We start from the raw sequence: 17,500 nt of genomic DNA, 5'->3' as shown, positions 1-17,500 counted from the left end.
CTGACCTTTTTTTCACTTTTTTTTTCTCTCACGCTAAATCTCTCTACCTCTTTCTCTCTTATTTCTTCCCTCTCTCTTTCCCTTCGTATCTCTCTCTTTCACTACTACTTTCTCTTCGACTTTCTCTGTCTCTGTTTCTCTATTTTATTCTCTATTTCTCTATCTGTCCCTTTCTGTCTGCCTGTCTGTCTATCTGTCTATCTCTCCTTTCTCTTTCTTTTTCCCTCTCTCTCTTTTTCCTTACGTCCTCCTTTCTAATCTTCTTCTTTTTCAATTATTCCTTAAAACTGTGTGCGGAGAGAGAGCGAAGAAAAGGATAAAGAGATGCAAAAGAGAAAGGAAAGAAAGAAAATGGGAGGAAGAAGAGACGGAGAGGAAGGAGAAGAGAAAGAAAGAAAATGGAAGTTTAAAACAGATGAAAAGTGGAAGGAAAGAGAGAAGAATAACAAGTAAAGGAAGGAAAACCTTTCACATTCGGGTTGAGGGTCGGGGTTGAAAACTCCATTGTGAATCCTCACTCTTGAGGATTTCTCTTTCGGCTGTCAGGCTATCCCTGGTTTCCACGGGGGGGTTTGGGAGAGCCTTTGGTAGCTCGACTTTTGTCTTTGGTTTTTTCTCGGCCCAAAGGCGGTTTCTGTGAAATTGGGCGGGCTTGCCTGGGCAGGCTCAGTTTCTTCTTTTTTCGGTTTGTGGCACTAAATTTCCTTCAAACGAAAATTTGGGTCTTATTTTTGGGAAAAAATCTTTTCGATTCCCAAACTAGCGCGTGTGATGTCAAAGCCGGGGGGTTTTCTTTGACTTTGGGCCAAAATGGGCTACGTGTGGCCCAAGGTCTTTTTCTAAGCAAAAAATTCTTGGTAGTATTTAACGCGGACAAAAAAGGTCGGGAAGACAGGTCACATGAAAATTTAGCTGAACGAAATCCAGGGGATTTCAAAAAACCCGGGTTGTCTCATTTTAAATTTAAATCTAGTTTTTGCATGGGGGTTTTTTTCTTCCATATTAAAACACGGAAGAGGGTTTTCCATTCATAAAATTTATACATACCAGGAGTGTATGTTTTTACGTTTTTTTTTTTCTTTTCATCTTATTTTTTTTATACATTCCACCCCACCTTCCACCGCCATTTCCTCCCCCACACAAACCCCCCGGGCCACCTTCTCCCCCACCCCAGGGTATCCAACTCCCGCCGAATACGCTCGTTTATAACCTGTGGGGGGGCCCAGTACGGGAAGGTCAACCCGTTCCCTCCCTTTGCAAACCCTTCTGTTTCAAGTTTTTCCCGGGAGGGGCAAGGGGACGACCGTCCCCGACCCCCAAAAGCCTGGGGGGACCTCCCAAACAACTGCACTTCCTGCGAACTTTTTCGGTTTCTGGGGTTTTGTCCTTCTGGGAAAAGTTGTCCGGACCCGCCAAGATGCTGACCCTCTGGGCAAGACGGCTCTGCGGGTCATGCCTTGACTTTGGAGACCTTTCACCTCGGGGTTGGATCGGGGTTTTTCTTGGTGTGGAAATATTTTGGGTTTGGTTTTTCAAGTTATTCCAGAGATTTTGCGATAGTCCCTTTTTCGATTTTAGAGAATTGTTTTTTTTTTGCGGGGCAATAATTTCAGTTGTGGGGGCCCAAAGGGGAATTTTAAAATTTTAATAAAAACAAAAATAACATTAGTTTTTTTTTAAAAAAATCCCCCCCCTTTACCCAAGACAATCTAAAAGTTTCTATGGTTTTTTGGAGAGGGAAATTTGAGTCGGTGGGGGTTTCTTTGATACCCGAAAAGAGGCTGTTTAGATCTTTTAATACCATAAAAAAGACCCTTTTTGATCTCGGGGGAAAAAGCTAATCGTTATGATACTGTAAATAGGTTGATTTTTAGTGAAAAGATTTTTGGGGAATCGGAAGAAGTTAAAATGTGGGTTTCCCTTTTTAAAATTTAAAAAGGATTGATATCATTAAGATCTTTTTGCAAAATAGAGGATTTGCTATAAAATGAAAAAGTCTTTTTTATGGAAACCCAAAAAGGGACTAAATTGTCAGCATAGAATCTCGTGATACTTTTAAAGGGTTTTTGAGTCTGACGCAGGTTTTTTAAACGAGGCTGATATCCGTTCAGATTAAGCATATTAGTTTGTAAAGAGCTCTTTTCTTGGGCCTTTAAATTGGATCCTTGAGCATTAACATACGGGACGAAAGTTTGTTTCCCAAAACCGAGTCCCTTTCCCAGAATGGGAGGTTCTGAGGGGCCCAAATTTTTCGTACTGATGACCCGCGGAATTTTTTATCAGAAAAAGCGTTAATCCCTGGGCATTCGCACGGGCCAAAACGGGAGGGGGGTTGCGAGGGAAACTTTAAATTTAAAAAAAGCTCGATTTAGTTAAAAACGGATTATTGTAAAAACCCATGTATTATTACTACTTCAAGGATGCTGTATAAGATTTTTTTTATATATCCCCAGCATTATGTCTTGGATAGAGCCCAAGTTTGAGGGGGGAAACGAACTTGGTGCAAATCGAGGACGTTTAAAGCTTCGGGTGAAAGAAAATTTTTTTTTTTCGGGTCTGCCCTTTTCTTTTTTTTAAGAAAGAAAATAAAACCCTCCTTTACATAAAATGTGAAAAAAACTCACTATTACCCTAGGCAAGCTGGGGCTTTGTGGGGGGTTTTAAAGCGATATAGTCACTGAACAAGATTTTTTTTTTGTTTTTTGAAAGTCAGCTATTGTCTCATCTTAGATTTAGTATTTCCAGGTGGGGTTTTTACTTTTCCAGCACATGTAGGTGGAAAAGGGGCATTTCCCTTTTTTTTACGCCCATTAAAATTGGCAAAAACCATCGTTCCCAGCAAAAACTGCTTTGACGTTTTGCTGCTGTTTCCCGGGTCCACTTTGATGCCTGCCCTTTGGGGGTCCCTTTGGGATGTTTGTAAGAAAAAAAATTATTGACCCAGTATCGTACGGTTTCGTAATTTTTTACATATTCGCTTAAAAGAAAACCCGCAAATTTTGGGAACCCTTCTTTGTGTTTTTCATTTTCTTTTTTTTTTAAAATCGTTTTTTTTATTTATCGAGCGTTGATTAACCGATTTTAGGGACATTTCAAGTCATTTTTAATTTATTTTGGCTTTAAAGGGAAATTTCAGCAAACCCATTAATAATAAATCAGGGAAATTACTTCCCCGAAAGGGTCGGGAGGGGGTTAAGATCCCTTTTCCCATTAAACGGGTTTATCTTTTCGTTGCATTATAATATTTATATTTTAAAATATATATATTATATTATAATATATATATATATAATACATAATATTTTTTAAATATAAGATATAAAATATATAGTATAATAATATATAAATACATATAGATAAATACATATTATATATATACAAAATTGGGAATTTTTATATATATATGTATATGGGGGGGAGGGATATTTTGGGATATATTTAAATATAAACAAAACAAATATAATAATAATATATTATATAAAGATATAAAAAAAATTTAACATATTAAAAAAGACAAATAACATATATAATATATATATATAAATATATAAATATATATATAAAAATATTATAGTTTAAAATCTATTATATATTAAAATATATAGTATATATAATATATATAAAATTAATAATAAAAATATATAAAAGAGAGAGAGAGAGAGGGGAGAGAGAGAGAGAGAGAGAGGAGAGAGAGACATTAAGGGAATATATGCTTTAAAACTATTAAAATATCCCGGATATATATATATTTTATATAGATATAATAAAATATAAAATATAATATATAATTATACAAAAAAAAAAAAAAAAAAAAAAAAAAAAAAATATATATATAATATATAAAATTAATATTTTATATATATATAAAAATATATATATATTTTATAATTATTAACAGGTTATCTATTATAATTTTAAACAAAAATATATATATACATATATTAATATATATATATATAATAAATATATATAAAATATAATATTTTAAATTTGTGTGTTTTTGGTGTGTGTGGGGTTTTTGGTTTTGTGTGGGGTGTGTGGGGTGTGTGTGGGTGTGGGGGTTGTGTGTGTGTTGTGTGTGTGTGTTGTGTGTGGTGGGGGGGTCTTGGGTGGGGGGTGTGTGTGTGTGTGTGTCTGTTTTGTGTGAAAGGTGTTGTATTATATATATTTTTATATATATAATAATATATTAATATATATCTATTATTATAATATTTTATATGTTCTCTCTCTCTCTCCTCTCTCCTCTCTCTCTCTCTCTCTCTCTCTCTCTCTCCTCTTTTATTAATATATATATATATATATATATATATTTAAAATTATATTATATTTTATTTTATATATGTCTGTAAAATATATAAATATATATATATAAAATATATTTTTTAGATAAAATTATATATATATATTTTAAAATATAATATATAAAATATAAAATAATATATATTATAATATATTATATAATAAAATTTTAATAATTTTATCCCCGTATATATATATATATATAAATATTATATAATATATAGAATAATATATATATTTATATATATATTTTATTTTATATATATGTAAAATATAAACGTTTATATAGTTTTATCTAAAATATAATATAAATAAAATTAAAATTTTTTATATATATATATATTATATTATATATATATAGGGATATATGTCTTATAAAATTATTTATAAAAAATATCTATCTATAAATTTTAATAATATACAACATGCATTACACATACCCATGGTGTATGTGTTATGTGCTGTTTTTTGGGTTTGTATGCATGTACACTACAGGGCATCCCTACACACAAAAAACGGGGTGGCCAACCCCCCCAAGTCAGTGCTGGTCCCAAGCCCGGATAAAATAGAGAGAATGATTACCTAAAAAAGGTCCAACCGGGGACCCCTCCGTGAAAGGAACTGGGGACCCTACCCCTTTTCACTCCAAGGAAACATCACAACAAAGGAAAAACCCCCAATTAAGTACATGCTGTGACCACGGCGGGCTAAAAAATTTAACCTAAACCCTTTTAAAAAATAAAAAAAAAAACACACAAATTTATGTATGTTCCACCCATGCATAAAATAAATACATACATACATAACATAAATTTTAAAAATATTTTTAATATATATTATATATATATATATATTAATATATTTATATACATACTATATACAATACAAAACACAACACATATATTTTCCTGGAACTTCTACTAAACTATCGTTATCTATCTATCTATCTATTCTATCTATCTATTATCTGCTTTTCATCTATCTATCTATTATGTGTTATTTTATAAATTTTTATATATATGTATATAATATTTTGTTTTAAAATTTTTATATATATATATATAAATATTTAAAAATTATATATAAAATATATATATATATATATAAATTACATATTATATAAAATTATATATATATATATATATATATATTAAAAATATATATTATATAATAATTTTAAAATATATATTATAAAATTTTTATATTATATATATTTTAAAATAATTATAGATATATATATATATATATATATATATATATATTTTAATATTAAAGATAAAAAATTTAAATTTTTCTCTTTAATTTTCCCCATATTTTTTGAAAGTGTTTGTTTGGCATAAAGAAAAATCCTTTTTAAGTACCGTTTTTTTTATGTAAAAAAATAGTTTAAAAGAAAAAAAGGGAAAAAAAAAAGAAAAGGGAAAATTGTAAGTTTTTGAGCAGTGGGGACCCGTGGAAAAAATTTTAAAGGCGGTTTGGGGTCAAAAGGGAAACTTAATTTCCCAAAATTGAAGTAATAATTAAAAGAGACAAATTTAATGGAAAAAAATAATTAAAAAAACCCATTGCATTTTTTTTTTTTGTAAAAACTTTACTGAGGTCCCCTCCACTTTCCCCTCTGTAATTGGGTTTTAAAAGGGGAATGAAGCGGGCCACCCCTGGGGGGGCAGTCCCCCCCCAAAAATGTGACAAAACCCCTCACTTTTTAAACAGGGAAAGGGCCTGGGGTATTTTTTTTTTCCTTTGATTTTTTGAAATTTTGAACTATACAGTTATAAACTATTTAAATAAATACGTAATGCTTTTTATTATAACATTTAATTTTAGTGTGAGATTGTGTAGGGACACGCCCGGAAGTTTTTGGGGGACTGCAGCTCCTACTGGTTTTTGAATTTTTAAACGCTTTGCGATTATGGAAAAAATTTCATAAAAAACCCAAAAACTAATTATAAAAAAATAATTTGTAATATGCCCCCCCCCAAAAAATTTTACCCATTTTCCCTTTAAAACTATGATTCAAAATGATTTTCATATCCTTTTTACAATTTAAAATAAATTTAAATTTTAACCCGTTTCATTTTCCCCTGCACTTAAATCAAAACATAACCCCATTTCAGGGGTGCATTCGCGAAATTTACAGAATAAAAATTGGTTTCCTTCTCCCAAATTTCCCATTTTTTTTCTAAATTTTGGCCTTTTTTTTACTTTTTTTTTTTCCCCAAAGCTAAAAATTTTCCCCTACCTCTTTTTCTCTTTTTCTTCCCCTCCCCTCTTTCCCCTTTGTATCTCTCTCTTTTACACTACGTTCTCCTTCGACTTTTTCTGCTCTGTTTTGCTATTTTTTTTTTCTCTATTTCTCTATCCCGTTTCCCCCCTTTTTGTCGCCTGTCTGTCATTGTCTATTTTCTCTTCTCCCTTTTTTTTTTCCCCTCCCCCTCCTTTTTCCCTTTCCCTCCTCCTTTTTTAAACTTCTTCTTTTTTTAAATTTTTCCTTTAAAAATGTGTGCGGAGAGGGGAGCGAAGAAAAGGATAAAAGATGGGAAAAGGAAAGGAAAGAAAAAAAATGGGGGGAAAAAGAGGACGGAGAAAGGGAAAAGGGGAAAGGGAAAAAGAAGGGAAAAAGGGAAATAAAAAAAAGGGAAAAAGGGAAAAAAAAAAGTAAAAGAGAAAAAAAAAAGTCCAAAAAAGAAGAAGAGGAAAATTAAAGAAAAGAAAAACAAAAGAAGAAGAAAAAAGGGGGGGGGAAAAAAATGAAAAAAGGGGAGAAAAAAGGGAAAGGGGAAAGGAAAAAGAAATACAAGAGAAAATAGAAGCGAAAAAAAAACCTCTTTTTGGGGAATTTTTGTTTTTGTTTAATGCCAATTCATTTTGGGTTTCAATGTAAAAAATCATTATTAGGGTTTTTTCTTCTTTTTTTCTTATTATTATTATTTTTTATTATTATTATTATTATTAATTATTGGAATTTTCTTTTTGTTTTTTAAGAATCACAAGAAACGTATTTTGAGGAGAATTTGTGCATGCCCCGCCCCCTTTAGATCTAATGCCCCTTGGGAAAAGGCGAAAAAGTCCGTTAAAGTCTTTTTTGTGGTTTAAAGAGCTTTTTAGGCTAAAATTGGGACGGAAAAAAATTTTATATATTAAAAAAAATTTTTAAATATATTATTTTATTCTTTATTTTTTATTTATATTTTTTTATCTATATATATTATATAAAATATAATATATAAAATTTTTATTAATAAAATTTATATTTTTATATAAATATTTTAAATAAAAATAAATATTAAAAAATATATTAATAAATATTTATTTTTAAAATTATTAATAAAATAAAAAATATAATTTTTTTAATAAAATAAATATAAATTTAAAAATTTAAAAAAATAATTTTTATTCCTATTTATAAAAATAAATATAAAAAATTTATATAAATTTTAAAAAATTTAAAAATAAAAATAAATATTTAAAAATAAATATAAAATAAATAAAATATATATATATAATATAATTTTAATAATATATAGCCCAAAAAAACAATATAATAAAATTTTATATAAAATATATATATATATATATATTAAATTTTTATATATAAAAATTTTATGTATTATTTTTCGTTTTAAAATTTAAGAGGGAAAAAACCTTTGAAAAAAAAATAAAAAAATATTAAACTTCTCTCTTTTCTTCCTTCTCTCTCTTCTCCTTTTCTCCCCTTTTCTCTCTCTCTCTCTTCTCTCTCCCCTCCTCTTTATATAAAATTATATTTATATATAAAATATTATATATTAATTATTTAACAAAACATACGGGAAAATATATATATATTATATATACATTATATTAAAATATATATATATATATATATTTTATATAATTATATATATATATTTTAATATATATATATATATATAATATAGAGAGAGAAAAGAAGAGAAGAGAGAGAAAAGAGAGATAGAGAGAGAGAGAGAGGGAGAGAGAGGAGAGAGAGAAGGGGAGGAGAGGAGATAAAAACCCCAACCCCCAAAATAATGTATACTACATCATATAAAAATAATATATTTTTTTAAAATATAAAATATAGATATATATATTATATATTTTTATATATCTTTATATATATATTATATATATATTATATATAAATTTTATAATATATATATATATCTTTTAAAATTATATTGATATTAAAATATTTTATATAATATTATATATATATATATATCATAATATATATATATATATATATTATATATATTTTATATATTATATAAAATATTATATAATTATTATATTAACCATAATTATATATATTATATATTTAGATATATATATATATATATTTTAATATTTTTAATATATATTATATATATATATAAGAAGGGAGAGAGAGAGAGGGGAGAGAGAGAGAGAGAGAGAGAGAGAGGGGAGAGAGAGGAGATTCAGGAAACCTACATATAATATATATATATATTATATATGTATATAATATATTTATATTAAAATATATTATATAAAATATACAAAAACAATATTATAAAATATAGATATTATTATATAAAAATTATAATAAATATATACAAAATAGAAAAATATAATATATATTATAAATATAATAAATATAATAAATATAATAATATATAAATTTTCTTTAATTTTATAGACCCTAATACACCACATACACCCCAAAACATACAAAATACATTAAAATTATAATATAATTTTTATATATATAATATAATTTTATATATATTAAAAAAATTTTATATATTATATATATATATTATAAAATAAAAATATATATATATTTTATATAATTATATATATATATATAAAATTAATTTTCCCTGTTTTTTCTTGAAAAATTTGAAACCCCATTTTAAATTTCCATTTTCGACTATCGTGTGTGTGGGGTTTATTGCGCACTTAAATGAAATATATTTTTAAAATTTCACATATATGCATTCTTTTAAAAGCGCGCACACACCACACACACACACACAACACCACACACACACACACACCCACACACCCAAAAAGACACACACACACACACACACACACAGAAGAATACATAAAACCCCCAAACACACGCACATACACGGACCAACCCCCCCCCGCACACGCAGTACGCATACGCACACACACCGGGACATACACACACAACAAACTATACCGACTTTTTTAACTCAATCTCTCAAAAGAAAAAAGGATTAAAAAAAAAAAGGAGAAGGGGAAAAGGGGAGAGAAGAGAGAGAGAGAAGAGAGAGGGGGAGAGAGAGAGGAGAGAGAAGGGGAGAGAAGAGAGAGAGAGAGAGAGAGAGGGCAGAGAGAAAGGAGAGGGGGGAGAGAGAGAGAGAGAGGGGAGAGAGAGAAGGAGAGAGAGAGAGAGAGAGAGAGGGGAGAGGAGGGGAGAGAGAGGGGAGAGACTAAAAAAAAGCAGATCTTTCCCCAACAAACTTCTCTCTTTGGGTAAATAAACGCCGCATTTTAATTCCTTTTCTGGAGGGGATGAAAGGCCCCGTTTCCGCGTGGGGATGTTTTCCCTTGCCGGGCGCTCCCCTCGGAAAGACTCGTTCAGATGTGGTGGGAATTGGGTTTGCCCATATTTCCTTTTGGTTTTAAAATGACACGGGAGATTTCAAAAAACGCAGAGACAGAGAACGGGGTTTCACATATACGTGTTCGTTAGTTTTGTGTGTGTTTTGTTTTGTGTGTGTGTTGGGTGGTGTGTGTGGGGTTGTGGGGGGTGGTGGTGGTGCGGGGTGGGGCGGGGGGTGGCGGGGGGGGGTTTTGGGGGTTTTTGTGTTTTGTGGGGTGGGGTGTGTGTGTGGTGGGGGGTGGGGGGGGCGTGCGTGTGTGGGGGGGTGGGGTGTGTATGTATGTGTGGTATCTGTGGAAATGTGTGCGGGAAAAACATTAAAATTATCCATATCGGCATCATGCGTAAAATGTTTCTTAAAAAAAAAAAAAAAAAGAAAATTCCCAAAACTCTGAAAAAGTTTTAAATTTTGGGCAGTTCGGGAAAAGGAAGTTAAAAAACAAAAAATTTAAATTTACTAAACCCCGGAAATGGGAAGGGAACCCGCCCAAAAGCAAGATGGGCCCCGAGGCCTGGGAAAAAGTTGTGTTCACAAAAAACCGGGGAAAAGAACATTTCCCGTCGGGGAAATTTCATTTCTTTTTATCTTTTTTTTACACCCAAAATCGTCCGATGTGAATAATTGTCGCTGATCTAAAATGTCTTAAATCAAAATTTGTTTCGTTTAAAACCCATGACTTTTCCCAAAGGGGAAAATTTTCAAGAATAATTTGTTTTAAAAAAAGTAGTGGTTTTTGTACGACCTAAAGGCCCCTGATCAGTTCTTTTTTCACTTTTGTTAAGAGGACACATTGGGGGGTATTCATTTATCTTTGTTAAAAAGGGAAAAAAATTGGAATCGGTTTTAAAATAATGTATATACAATATTTTTAATTTTAATATATATAAATATATTAAAATAAATATATATATAAAAAATAAGTATAATATTAAAAGGGATAATAAAATATCCCAAAAATACATACAAAATTTTAAATGATATATATATATAAAAATATATATATATATAAAAAATATATATATAATAATATATTAATATTATATATATTGGGTAACAATATAAATTATGCAACACACACACACACACACAAAACACACCCTATAAATATATAATATATATATATATAATTTATTATATATATAAATTTTAAAATTTTGTTGTGGGTGGTGTTTGTTGTGGGGTGTGTGGGTTTGTGTTTTGTGTGTGTATATTTATAAATTTCATAAATATAATATTAAATATATATCATAATATTATAAATTAAAATATATAAGATATATTAAAATTGATATACATTACATTAGCAAAAAACACCCACACACACAAAAATATATATAAAAATATATATAAAATATAAAAATATATAAAATATATATATAAAATATATTATATAAAACATATATATATATAAAATATATATATTTTATTTTATATATATAATATATATATATATGTTATTTTATTATATAATTTTATATATATAAAAATATAAATATATATATATATCAATAATTTTATGTGTGTGTGTGTTTTGTGTGTGTGTGTGTGTGTTTTGTGTTTGTGTGTGTGTGTGTGTGTGTGGGGTGTTTTGTGTTGGTGTTTTGTGTGTGTGTTTTGTGTGGGTGGGTGTGTGGTGTGGTGTGTGGGGTGGTTTTTATTTTATACCCATAAAATACATACCTACAGGGGTGTGGTGTGTAAAATTTTCCAAAAAATTTTTTTGGTGCTTTTTTTCTGATTCGTCTGTTTTTTAGTATTTTTTCCCCATTCTTCTCCCTTTTTCTTTTCATCCTGGTTCCAAGAATTGCACGTCAGAAAGGAAAAAATAACTAAAACCTGTAAAAATTTAAAACAAAGGTTTTAAAACCGCAGAAAAACTATGGAAATAAAAAACCCCATATTTGGCTTTTTGTTTTTAACGCGCCACACAAAAAATCATATATATTTTTCCAAATATGCGCATTTTTATTTTTAACAATATATCGTGTTTTTTAATAAAAAAAATTCACCAGAATTTCCCAGTAAATTTCCCTTAAAACTAATCACTAGTTTTAAAAAAGCTTTAAATTTTTTAGATGGAAACATGTAAAATACAAAAGACGTGTAAAAAATTCTATCCCTACATTAATATTTGGGAAAAAAAAATAATTTAGTAATTTTTTTAATTAAAGCGCACACATTATAAACCAAAGGAAAATCTTTCCATGTTAATACTTTGTTTTTAAAATGGCCACTTCGGGACCTTTTTCCAAAGACCCTTTGGGGTGTCCTTAAATTTTTCCCATTTTGCCTCGGGTTTCTAAAACCTCTTTTTTTCCTTTTTATTTTCTTTTTTTCCTCCATTGGGCCCCCCAAACTTGAAGACTTGTTTAAAATTTTTTTTATCCTTTTTCGTATGTCTTTTTTTCTGCTGGGGAAAAATTCCCCTTTAACCCCGATTCAAGGGTTTGAAATTTTTTTATAAATTTCCCGTTTTTAAAACCTTGTTCGGGACTTGTTTCGTTTTGGGTTTTTTCCCTTTTAGTCTCAGCCTGTTTTAAATTTATTTTCAACAAGAGAAAAAATGGGAAATGTAAATTTAAAATCATTACCCTCCCCCCAAAAGAAATAAAAAAAAGAATCGCGAACGACCAAGACTGAGCAATTCGGGCACTCGGCTCGAAGTCTCGTTTCCCCTTTAGTCGAACGGTTTGGTGCCCTCCTCGGGGGCCCCCGCCCGGGTCACCGGGATGGCCCCCAAAACCCCCTGGACTCGAAGGGCTTCCCCCACGCTGGAACGTTTTAAGCGAACTCTCCTTGGGGGCCCTGGGGGGCGCAGCGGGGGGCGTCCCTCTTTTGGATTGGGGTCCCCCCGAAGGTCCCGGACCACAGCATCGGCTCCCCGGGGGGTGGTGAGGCACAAAGAAAATCGCCCGGGGACAGTCCATTTAAGATGAAAGGGGAAAAGGGGCAAGGACCCGGCCCCCCCCTTTCTGGTGGGTCGTACTCGGGGAGGCCTGCCGGGGGTGCCGGAGCTACTAGGGTGTCCAGGTGGGCCCCCGGTCCACGGGGCTGACGGGACGGGGGGGAATCCCCCGCTGCTCATTTGGGCTCCCCGAAAATGGGGGGAAAAAAAAAAGGGAAAAAGAAGTGAGAGGAAGAGAGAGAAAAAGAGAAGCGAGAGGAAAAGGAGAAAAAGAGAAGCGAGAGGAAGAGAGAGAAATGGGGGAAAAACGAGACAGCGAGAAATAGAGAAAATGAGAGGTAAAGAAAGGGGAAAAGGGAGACAGAAGGGGAGTGATGGGGGAAGAGGAGAACCCTTTGGGGGTTGGAGGTAGAGAGGGGGAATGGGGGGAAAGGAAAAGAGAGGTGGGGAAAGAGGGGGAAAATGGGCTACGGGTAAAGGAAGCAAGAAAGGGAGAGAGCCCAAAAAAAAGAAAGGGGGGGGGAGAGAAATATAAAGCAAGAATGAAAACCGAAAGGAATAAAGGGTAAAAAGAGGAAACGGGGAGCAGGGGGAGCATCTATCTGGCCAAAGCGACCTGAATTTCATGGTCCCCCGAACCTATAGAAAAAGTACAAAAAATAGTTCAAAGCGTAAAAGTCAATAAGAACTTTTTTTCCCCCTTTCTTTTACAAATAATACGATGTTCACTTTGTCAAACCTCTTTTCTCCAAGAGGGCTTCAGCTAAAAGGGTTCTGGTGAAAGAGGGCACCGTAAGACCGAGGGGGGGCCGCGTTCCGCAACAGAAAACGGAAAATTTGGGCTCGTCTTAACTGTAAACTAGATTTTATCAAAAAAAAGAAATATATTTAAAGAAAATATAACGGAATCTCATAATCTACAGATAGAAATGATAAAAAGCGAAAAAATATAGCCCAAATTGTCAATAATAAAAAAAAAAAAAGAAAAAAAAAAATATATAATTCACACAAAAAATCATAAAGTCATCAATGCCCAAACGGCAAAGCAACAACCACAGAACCATGGCCCCCCCAATAAATTGATAAAACAAAAAAAACATCAAAACGCAGCAAGTTCTCACCCCTGCGCGGGCCACAAGTCAAAAAATAACTTTCGCATAACTTCAAATTAAAGTCCAAATTTCGGAATAACCCGTAACTCTTGCCAGGGGTAAATCTAGGTGCGAAAAAAAAATGGAAGGGGGAATTTTAAAACATTTTGGTGGGCTGGGCGAAGGGAAATTTAAAAGAAAAAAAAAAGATGATTTTGAAGTGAATAAAAGGGATTTAACAATTGACATTTGAAATAAATTAAGGGAAAAGGGAAAAATAACTGAAAATTTGATGGAAGAAATAAAGGGAAGAATTAAAATTTACTTTTTTGGGGAAAACATAATATAAAAAACCCCCCCCCCCCAAAAAAGTTACTTTTTAAAATAAATATAAGAAAACAAAATTTACTTTTTAAAAAAATCCCCGAAAAAAAAAAGAGGGGGCCTTTTACCCTAGATATATAAGAACCCAAATATGGGATTTTTAAAGAGGCCCGATATAAAATCAGCTAATAGGGGTTAAAAAAGAAAGTAAATAAGCGATTTTTTAAAAAGAAGATAAAATTTAAAGAAAAAAAAAAGGAAATTTTTAAAGACATAAATAAGATACACAATCTTTTTTGTCAAAATCCATTTAAATTTTCTTATTCAACCTTTTTTGGGAAAATCTTTAAAAAGAAAAGGGCTTGTTTTTTTTTGTTTTTGTTTTTCCCATTCCCTTTTTACCAAACTATATTTTTTTTACTTTTTTTTTTTTCCCAAATTTGGAGTAAAAGGGTTAGAACTACTCCGTGAGAGGGGAAAAGTCAGAGGAATCGTTTAAAAATCATTTAAATTTAAAGGGGGAGAGGATATTAAATATATTTTTTTAATTTTCCTCATCAAAACTATATTTTTATTTTTTTTTAAAACTAATAAGGGGAAAAGGGGTTGGGTTTATTTCAACGCCTCAGGACCGAGGAGGGAGAGTCACTTTTTCCCTCCCCCTTTGTGTTTTTGTGTGGGGTGTGTTGTGGTGTGGTGTGTGTGTTGTGGTTTGTTTAGTTTTTTGACTTGCATGAAAGAATACGTATTAGAAAAAAAAAATTAAATAAACCCCACTTTATTTTTTTTTTTTGTTACTCATAATTTCTCTCTTTAAACCCCTTCCACTTACCCCACCCCCCCCCCCTCTTCCTCTCTCCTCTCCTCTCTCCCTCTCTCTCTCTCTCTCTCTCTCTCTCCTTTTACTTTACTCCTTCCCCCCCCCCCTCTTTCTTCTCTCTTTCTCTTTCTCTCTCCCTTCCCCTCCTCCCACCCCCCCCTCTCTTTCCCCTTCTCTCTCTCTCTCTCTCCTTTTTTTCTCTCCCCCTCTTCTCTCTCTCTCTCCTCCCCCCTTCTCTCTTTATGGGGGTGCACATAATCCAAAACTTTTAAGCCATTAAACTAAAAGGGCACGTCTGCAGTGGTCTCCGCGTTCCCCTTAGAACCCGCGCCCCGGGGGTGAGCCCATTGCGAATGGCTTACCCTATTTTTACTATTTAGTTCACACTCCCCCCCGCCCGTCAGGATACCCCCCCCGGGTTTCTCCGGGGCCGCCACCGCAGCCGTTTGCTCCAGATCAGCGTATCGCCTTCATTTGCGTGTTGTTTTTCATCATAAGGCACCTCCCAAACCTTTTCACTGCCAAACAGTCATCGAAGAAGGCCCCCAAAAGCTTTACTTCCCTCTCTCTCTCTCTCTCTCTTTTTTCCCCTCTCTCCCCCTCTCTTCCCCTCCTCCTCCCCCTCTCTCTCTCTCTCTCATCTCCTTTTTCCCCCCCAAGCTGTCAACGCTGTTTATTATATAAAATATAATATATTATATATTATAATTTTATATATATATATATTTTAAAATATATAATATTAAATTATATTTTAATGCACCTACCAAGAACATAATACGTGAATAAACACACACCACACAAAATCATTCCCTCCCATGCGGAATCACAACACACCCGCATCCAAATAACAACAAAAACACACACCTGTCTATGTTCCTATGTGAGTGCCACATGCATGTATCACACGCTCAGATTAATGACTACATAAACCCAAAAGGCAATAAGACACTCGTTCCGGATTGCACTTGCTACAGAGGGGAAACAAATTGCAGCCTTTTTTTATTCCATTACACACTGATGAATTACAAGTGTTTTGGAGGAACGTGCTTTAAGGATGCTGTTTATCAGTAAGTGATATTGAATTTGTCTCTTGCACAGGGAGGAAGGGGAAGGGAATGGGAGAAGGGAGGGAGGAGGAGAGGGAGGATGAAAGGGAATTGGAGAAGGCAGGGAGGATGGAAGGGAAAGGGAGAAGGGAGGGAGGAGGAGAGGGAGGGAGGGAGGATGGAAGGGAGGATGGAAGGGAGGGAGGGTGGAAGAGAGGGAGGATAGAGGGGAGGGAGGATGGAAGGATGGGAGGATAGAAGGGAAAAGGAAAATAGGAGGAGTTAGGGGGATGAGGAGAGAGAGAGAGAGGGATGAATGAGGGGGAGAGGAAGGAGGGAGGAGGAAAGAGTAAAAAGAGAAAAGAGGGAGGAGAAGAGGAAGAGGGGAAGAGAGAGGAAGAGAAAGTAGGGCGGAGCCAGGGACCAGTAATATAGGGAGAAACAAGAGAGAAAGAGGAAACAGTAGGAAAAAAAAGAGAAAAGGGAGAGAGAGAGAGGCGGTTAAAGGAAGGAGAATGTAGGAGGAGAGAAAGAAAAGAAAAGTAAAAGAAAAAAAGTACACAAAATGCAGAAAATTCATAAGCACGTTACCCATCTGTATATAACTCAAGAGAAGAGCAATATGCGCAGTGGGATATGTCTCTCTCTCTCTCTCTCTCTCTCTCTCTCTCTCTCTCTCTCTCTCTCTCTCTCTCTTTCTCTCTCTCTCTCGTTTCTTTCTTTCTCGCTCTCTCTTGTCTCTCCTTTTTTCTCTCTCTTTTGGGGTCTCCCTGTTTTTCCCCTTTTCCAGTTTTATACACAGTTAAAAAGGTTAGTCTTATATGATGGCGGTATTATGGTCACTTGAAAATCGGTCAGTAAGAGTAAGTCTGGCTGTATTCTCGTTGATTGCGAATTAGAAAAGGAGCTGTGAAGGCTGAGTAGAGGACTAACCTACCGGTTTTTTTTGCGTTTTATCTTTTTTGTATTTATCTTAATTCTATTATTATCATTATTAATATTGTTATTAAATTTTTATTTTATTATTTTTATTTTATTATTATTATTATTATTTTTATATTATTATTATTATTATTATTTTTTTATTATTATCATTATTGTTAATTTTTATTCTTATTCTTATTCTTATTCTTATTCTTATTTTTATTCTTATTTTTTATTATTATTATTATTATCATTATTATTATTATTTTTATTATTATTATTATATTATTATCATTATTATTATTATTATTATTATTTTTAATTTTTATTATTATTAAATTTTTATTATTATCATTGTTAACCTATGATGGGAATTTCACATTCGACATCGAGTTCTACCAACCCCCAATGCAAGCACTCTCCTCAGATGAAGGCGTTTGAAATTTTCCCCCAAAAAGCCAACATTTTGCCTCCTCAATGCA

This window comes from Penaeus monodon, chromosome 42 (assembly GCF_015228065.2).
Source record: "Penaeus monodon isolate SGIC_2016 chromosome 42, NSTDA_Pmon_1, whole genome shotgun sequence".
Classification (NCBI taxonomy): Eukaryota; Metazoa; Arthropoda; class Malacostraca; order Decapoda; family Penaeidae; genus Penaeus; species Penaeus monodon.
The sequence above is the reverse complement of the archived record's forward strand: the minus strand, read 5'-3'. Positions refer to the sequence as shown.